Genomic DNA, 8327 nt, shown 5'->3' with positions numbered 1-8327 from the left:
TCTTGTTCCGGGTACAAAACGTGGTCTCCGGAAAGATGCAGTTCCAACACTATTTTTCCCAGGTAAAGAACAAAGACAATTATTATTTGAACAACGATTTATAATCTTTGAATTGTAGTTCCTATCTATTCAAGTGAGCTTACCATCAAGCTCATCATGTAGTTTAACTACTCAATCATCAAGTGCTCAAGGTAGGGGTGTTTCAAATTTTGTGAGTAATTAGTTTCAAATCTTTTAGGGTATAATAAAGCCATAGATGTTATTGCATCTGAACCGCAGCCTTCAACATCGGCAATCAATTTGTTAAATTTTGAAGCAAGTAATTCAGCCATTCGTGAAATCGGTAAAGTTTTTTTTTTTCTGGAAGATTTTGTTTTCCTAGCATTTTGTCTAAACTTTAAAGACCGAATAGTGAGCAGTACATACCTTAAGGTCAAAAACTATTCTTGAAAAGTATAATTCTTAATTTGAATCATTTCAAAGAAAATTATCCAAAAATAGGATATAGATCGTCGTCTAAGTGGCAACTGCCTCTATCTCAATTTTGACGATTTTTCGTTTTTGCTTGTTTTCCAATTGTTTCTTCGTTGGGAATGTCGTGACGGAGTCTGTTTTTTGAATTTCGCTACATTTTATGCTCTACGCGAAAATTTGACAACATCCGCTATCTCAATTCGTAAGGCAACATACGCTATCTCAGTTGTGAAAATATTTTGTTTCTACTTTTTCAAAAATTTTTCACGGGTATCTTACTGGTGGAAATTATTTTTCATATTTTTGAATAGATTTAATCTTAAGTACACTGTCAAAAAATCAGTTTGTTTGCGCTCCCGCTTGACTTTGTAAAAATTGAAATTGCGGAAGTTGCCGCTTAGACGACGATTTCATTCTCAATTCAAAATGAGGTAGAATAAAAGTGTATGTCGGATTGAGTTACAAGTGTGTTAAGCGAGAAGAAAAATGTTTGATGGTGCTTCCAACATAGATCGTCCTATGTTCCTTCATATTAAGCAAATATCGTAAGTTAACAATACCTCTTATAAAAAATTATTAATTCGATTTAAAATAAATTCACTCAGCATCAATAACTATAAGATTTTTATTTTAAAGTAATAAATCTACAGATCATTAAATAATTTAAAAAAAAACAATTTTTTTAAATCAATGTAATTAATTCGGAAAACCGTCAGCGCAAGGGTTTGAACACGCATGAAAAAAGTGTCTTTATTATTATACGTTTTTTATTATTACAACAATATCAACTTAGCATTTGCCTCATTTTTAGTGGACTATTTGTGTGAACTGTTGGATGGGAATCTTAAACCAGTGATTTTATTCTCCGACGGTTGTACGTATCAAAATAGAAATGCAGTATTATCCAACGCACTGTTACATCTAAGCATGTCGAGAAATGTGGTAATAACACAAAAGTTTTTAGAAAAAGGCCATTACACAGATGGAATGTGATTCTGTGCATGATTTAATTCAATTCGACTAGGAAAAACCACCGGAGATCCTGTAGTAACTCTCATGAAGGTGATTTGCTATAACCCAAGTGGTAAAATTTTTTACAAACTTAGTTTTGACGACGAATGCTTTAAAGAGCTTCCTATCCGACCCAAGCAGACAAAAGAAATATTTTTTTTTTCAAATTTACACAATTCAAGATCAAAAATACCCCTGGATAAGTTTAATGATCTTCAGACATTGAAGATGTTTATAAGCTCATACGCCCACCCATATTATGACTCCATTCCACATGAAGATAATAGGCGTAAAAGAGAGCGCCAACAAGAACTGAAAGAAAAGGGCAATGGAGAGAAAAAGAAAAAACTGTAATTCTAGGTTTTTCATTTTCCACAAGTTTAAAGTTTATCATTGTTGTTTTCAATAAAAACTATTACGTTCTTTTTCACTTATTTTAATTTAACCAGGATCTACAGAAGACACAGTGAAAAAAATTGGCCAACCAGTTAACGCTTATAGGTTTTTCTGTCACATAGAATTGGATGTACTTTAAGCTTTATTGTCATTATGACTGATGTTTAAAATAATTTGGAATAAGTTAAGTCTATTTATGTTATGCTCTCCATCGATGCCAGAAGGTTGTCGATGTCGTCGGTGATCCGTTCATAAATTACAGCAATACCCGATCATTTAACACAAAAAAAAGTTGTTTGTATACTATTGAAAACGCAAACTGCAACTTGCTCTATCTCAGGCAAAAATTAAGGCAACACCCTCTATCTTAAGCATTTCTTCAGAAAATTGTTTTAATAAAATGCAATAAAAGCAAATGTAGAGGATTACTATTCCAAAAATGTATTTAATCTAAAAAATAAACAGTTTTTTTATTGTCCTGTAAAGTTGCAAAAATTGAGATTGCGTAAGTTGCCACTTAGACGACGAAATGCACATTGAACTTACAAATTTATTTTTATAACCTGATTCTTTTCAAAAATATTAAAAATGTGTGAACAGAGTACGCTCCGTACTATAAGGCCATTCTATGGTATATATGTAGTTATAACATAGGTTACAATTGGGAGCCAACTATCGTCTAGTTGATGGTACTTATTGTTAAAATATAATTTAGGAATATTTTTTTTTAAGTGAGTACGTAGATTTCATGTATATAAATTATTTCTAAAAAAGGCGGGAAGGCGTAGTTGCATAACCAACTTAAATTGAGCTTAATATCCCCAAAACGACGGAAAATTCTAGAGTATTTGAAGTTGTCATGTTTCATGCCATAAAATTCAAATCATCCTATTTACTCGCTGGATTTACTATTATGACATATTCCTTAAGAAAACACTTTTGTTTTGTATTACTTTAATATTGCTGTTTCACTTGTATAAACGTGATGAATAGAGTTCGGACAAAATACTAAATATTCAGCTTAATTCGGTCCTGGGCTCATCAGAGCGCAATCAAACCCCCACCTTATCATCAGTACCTAATTATGATAGAGCGATTTACGCGGAGCAAGACAACAGTGGGAAAGAGTGAGGTGATTTTAGCGATAACAGAATATTTTGTCCGAACAATGGTGATGAATGATGATCATCACATTTTTATAATAGATAAGTTTAGGTAAATTAATAAAAAGCACATACAATCAAAAGCAAACTAAAAATAACTTAAAAATATAAAATAAAATAAAAAATTAAATAATTCGCAACTTGAGAACATCAAACTATGTAAACGATTTTTTTTAACGTTCAGTGTTGGAATTGAGCATGCATTTTTATGGAAAATTGTATTTATACTTTTGAAATGCTGGTAATAGGACGGTCCTGTTAAAATGAAATCAGTCATCCATTACTTACAGATATCCAGAAAAATATATGAGTATAGAACAGTATTTATAACGCTATTGATTTTGTGGGTCCCCAAAAAAAAAGAGGAATTCTGCGTTCTGTGGGTGTTACCAGAGCAATAGACTTGACTCCCTGCTGCAAAACGTTTTACAAGTCTTTTGGAGAATAGGCAAAAAAACGACAAAGGCAAACCGGAATGTCAAAAATATGAGAAAACGTTGAGTTCAAGCTAAAAGAGCTCTTAAAAACCCAAGTTTGGCCAATTATTTACACCCTGTAAATGAAGCCAACTCTGAGTGCAGACATGCAGCAGATTCGAACACAGCGCAAAAATCCTCGTGGCCGAAGATTCACGCTAAATGAAAAACTTCTGGCACTTTCTCTATATAAAAGCAGTGTAAAATGTTATAAATTTATTTCAAAAATTTTTGCCATGCCGTCGCCACGAACACTAAGTAGCCCATTAAGTAAAGTGCCATTTAGTCCCAAGAAACAATTCAATATTTCATAGCCTTGAGGCAGCGGTTAAAAAACTCAAAAAAAAAGACCGATTTTGTGATCTTGTTTTTGATGAAATGTCACTGTTCTCATACAATACAATTGCAAGCAAGACATAGTTGTGGGCATTGAAGATAAGTGAAAACAGGGTTCCATGGATAGGAAGTTCAGTGAATGTTTTCATGCTAAGGGGTTTGAATCGGCAATGGAAACAGGCCCTTGCATTTACATTTAGCGCCGGCCCAATAAAATCACTGCCATTAAAAAAACTGATAAAAAACTGATTACAGAATATCAGAAGGTTGGATTAGAAATCCATTGCACAATTTGTGATCAAGGGAGTGCCAACCAATCAACAGCTTGGTTCGTGAATCAAATAAGCAAGACAACAATTTTTTGAGCTTTACGGTGCACGATAAGGAAATTGTTGCACTGTATGATGTGCCTCATTTATTTAAAGGCATTCGAAATAATTTTTTTGAATAAAAATATTTATTTTAAAAGCCAAAATACCCAGGAGATAGGGAAATGAAGCCACATCGAACAGCTATACCTTTTAGATAAACTAGACGATACTCGATTGTGTCCAAAATTAACCGATGGGCATATCTACCCAAATAAAATGAACAAGATGAAGGTTTCAATTATAGCACAAGTTTTCAGCCATAAGGTGGGTTTTCTTCTAAAACGAATATCGTTTAGAGGTAAGGTTTAGGCTTCTATTTTGTAAATTATCAAAATTACAATTTATTCTCCAAACACCAAATTTTGACAAAAAATGCTGACGCGCGTTTCGATAGTCCAAGCCTCCAAAGTCTTCTAGGTAATCCTAAAGACCGAGTAGGAACAACAGAAAAGTCGGGGATTTATGAAATTAAATGCAAAGATTGTGATCAGGTCAATTTTAAAAAGGTTTAAAGAGCATCAAGCTCATCTCAAATTTGGAAGGTTTGAAAAATCAAGCGTTGCCCAACATGTTTTTGACAATGACCACCACACTGATGAAAGTTGTCTTCGTTTAATTAAAAATGTAAATAATTGTAAATTTCTAGACATATATGAAAGTCTAGAAATATTTAGGAACAAAAATGTAATAATGAACTCAGACAACGGCCCCATCCCCTCCTCCTCTCTCTACTCCCTTCTACCTGCGCCAAAAGGTGCGCGTCGACAAGCTTTTAGTATATAAGGACGAATCAGTTGTTAGTTTTTAGTTTAATCATCGCTCTGATGATGATAGCATTGCTATCGAAACGCGCGTCAGCATTTTTTGTCAAAATTTGGTGTTTGGGGAATAAATTGTAATTTTGAAAATTTGTCAACAACACCAAGAATTGATCCAATAAATTTTCTTTCTATTTTGTAAATTGGTCGATATGATTTCGATATCGTTATTTTGGTATATCGACTATATTTCGAGTTTTGTTAAAAAGTAAATTTTATATTGACAACCGTTAACAAATAAAATCGAAATGAAAATAACGATATGCCCAATGTTTTTAAAAAGCTAATATGCGAACGCAGCCAATAAGAGAATTGACTTCAAAAATCAAAATTGTGATGGTGGTGTCATTTTAAAATTTGACGTTTTTCAAATTCGCTTGCTTTGTGGTTTGTTGTAGTGAGAATAAATAATTATTAGATCAATAATTATGGCTAAAAAGTGTTTGGGGAAAACAACCCAACACCAGTTTTCACTATATTTAGATGAGCTGCAGGCAAATGAGCCATTTCGTCTAAATAAATTTGATGCCAGCCAGCCCGACGTTCTAGAAAAAAGTTGGGAAAATTTATGTTTCAAACTAAACAGCTTTGGAGGTCCTCAACGGAATATGGGACATTGGACGAAAGTGTTCGTAGACTGAAAGTGCTACATAAGAAAAAAGGCCAGAAAATTAAAAATTTTCATACAGCCAAACAGGAGGTGGCGAAGCCGAAAGAAGCTTAACCGAGATCCAAACACGATTGATTAATTTGACTGGGAAGGTAGCAGACACAGGTTTAGATCTAAAAGGATGTGGTAACGAATCTGACTTAGAATCTGTTGGAAGTAAAACAGACTCCTCAATGCCCAAAGAAAATAACGAGGAAAACAATGAAAACCAAATTTCAACAGCGAAAAATAAAGAAGTGGGTTTAAATTTGGAGCAAAAGGAAATATTCCCATTGTTAAAAGAAAAAAAAACAACCAGCCAGACATACTAGAACTCCTATGAAGAATAAAGGTATGCAAGCAAATTTTAGGTTTAAAAATCGAAAATCAACTTTGGTAGGGATTTCGTCTAAAATTTCTACCTGCCTGTTACGCACAGAGGACAACTAAATGATTACATTAAGAAGATAATTATTAAAAGTACTAATAATATTAGCACAACACAGTTTCATAATGCTTCATGTATAAATTTATAGGTACAACTATGAATAAAAATTCATTCAATTTAGTCTTGTTTTCAACTAAAGACCTTCATTATCACACGAATTACTTTCTCGGCTATTTCACGGTTTCGGACGTAAAATTTAGAAAATAAAATTCAATAAAATAAATTAATCAGATATTTTATTAACAAAAAATGGATCAAAATGATTATGCATTGATGCAGAAAGAGTTTACATTCTGTGTAATTTTCTACGTTTTATGTTTTATTTCTTTTTTATTTCACTCAAAAAGTTCAACAATGAATGAAAAATGTTGAGCGAAAAAATTTGTTTTGAATGGTAAGACTCTATGAAGTAACTGTATATTTGAAGAGAAATATTTATAAACGCCAATAAATTAATTCATAAATTTGGAAGCAAACGACATTTTAAGGGTTTTAAAAAATAACCAAAGGACATACAAAAGAAAGAAAGTTGGAGAGAAGGCTAACATACAAGATAAAGATTAAAAGTAAAAGCAAGTTTTTGAAGAAAATTGAAAACTTTTTTGGTAAGTCTAAATTGCTCTGATAAACAACGCTCCTAGAAGCACATAGTACGATTTGGATCAAGAAAAGAAGGAAATTGTTAACGGCGTCCAATTTTGCCACAATTTGTGAATGGAAAAAGAACACAGGCTCACATTATTTTACCCATGAAAAAGTATCTCTACCAGACAGAGGCAAAATAAGCATTTATCATTTTACAATCACTTTACAACAGCTGCAAAGATATTTTAGCACTACTCATCATGTAGACAGCAGCATCGTGTAGAGCCAGGAGATGTAGCGTTGATACTCAAAATTTTTAAATTTAAGTCACATGCTATCATAACATTCAAAGAATGGAATTTTTTTTATTGATAAATACATTTCCAAAATTTTCAGCTTTGTTTCCGGGAGAAGGAACAATAGCAATGAAAGTTCCATATATACTAGTTATTCCCGGAAAGTGAAATTTTTCAAAAAAAAAAAACATGTTTCACTGCAAGTACTATGCCGGCCGAAAAATTTCAAACACCAAGCTTCTGTCATTTTAAAAACTATCAATGATAAATCACCCTTTATTGTCATTCTAACTGACGATGGCCTTCGATAATAAATTATTTCAAATTTTGGCATTTCAATTTATTTTATTGTCAAAAATGCCAGCTGTGTCGCATTTTAATAAGGCAAAAATTGTGACCCTTCGCGAAATGGGTATGTCTTATAGACAAATTTCGGCAGAATTGGGTATCTCAAAAGATACTATTTATTCAGTTGTGCGCAAATGGACACTGACTGGATCCGTAGATCGGCTCCCAAGATCTGGGAGGCCCCAAATATCTTGTCGTGAACAAGACGAAGCCCTCAGTAATATAATTGCAGATCGTCCTTTTACTACGGCTGTTGAAGCCACTACAATTACAAATTTTCCCGGTTCTGTCAGAACTGCCCGTAAAGGACAGTGGCTTAAAAAATTTTGCAGCAGCTAAAAAAACGAGACTTAGACCTCATCATAAGGAAGCGCGAGTTGGTTTTGCTTTACAACACCTTTGTCGAGATAATGCATTCTGGAATCGCGTAGTATTTTCTGATGAAAAGGTATTTCAACCGTGTTCCAATGGTCGTGTCAGGGTCTATAGACCAAGAAATAGCCGTTATCAAGAACGTTATCATGATTTGTCAGAACGTACGGGGCGATTTTCTGTAAATATGTGGGCCTGGATTTCGGTGTACAGTCCTGGAGTAATTGTTCATGTCGAGGAAAGGCTAAACAGTAACGTTTATCTTAGAATTCTCGATAATGTCATGCTGCCTTCGGTGGAACCGCACTTTCCTGATAATTCCTATGTGATTCAACAAGATAATTGTCCCATTCCACAGCTCACAGAGTAACAGCATGGTTTCAAGACCACAATATAAACGTCCTTGATTGGCCCAGCCGAAGTCCCGATTTAAATCCCGTAGAAAATATGTGGGGTTTGATGGTTAAACGCATAAACGCGCAAAGAAGAATTTTTGAAAACAGGCAACAACTTTTGGCTGGTATTTCGGAAGCGTGGCAATCATTACCAGCAAACTACTATCGCAATCTATGTCTCTCCATGTC

This window comes from Gnatocerus cornutus, chromosome 1, assembly GCF_029298725.1.
Source record: "Gnatocerus cornutus isolate USDA-ARS CGAHR chromosome 1, icGnaCorn1.1, whole genome shotgun sequence".
In the NCBI taxonomy this organism is placed as follows: Eukaryota; Metazoa; Arthropoda; class Insecta; order Coleoptera; family Tenebrionidae; genus Gnatocerus; species Gnatocerus cornutus.
This window is presented reverse-complemented; position numbering follows the sequence as displayed.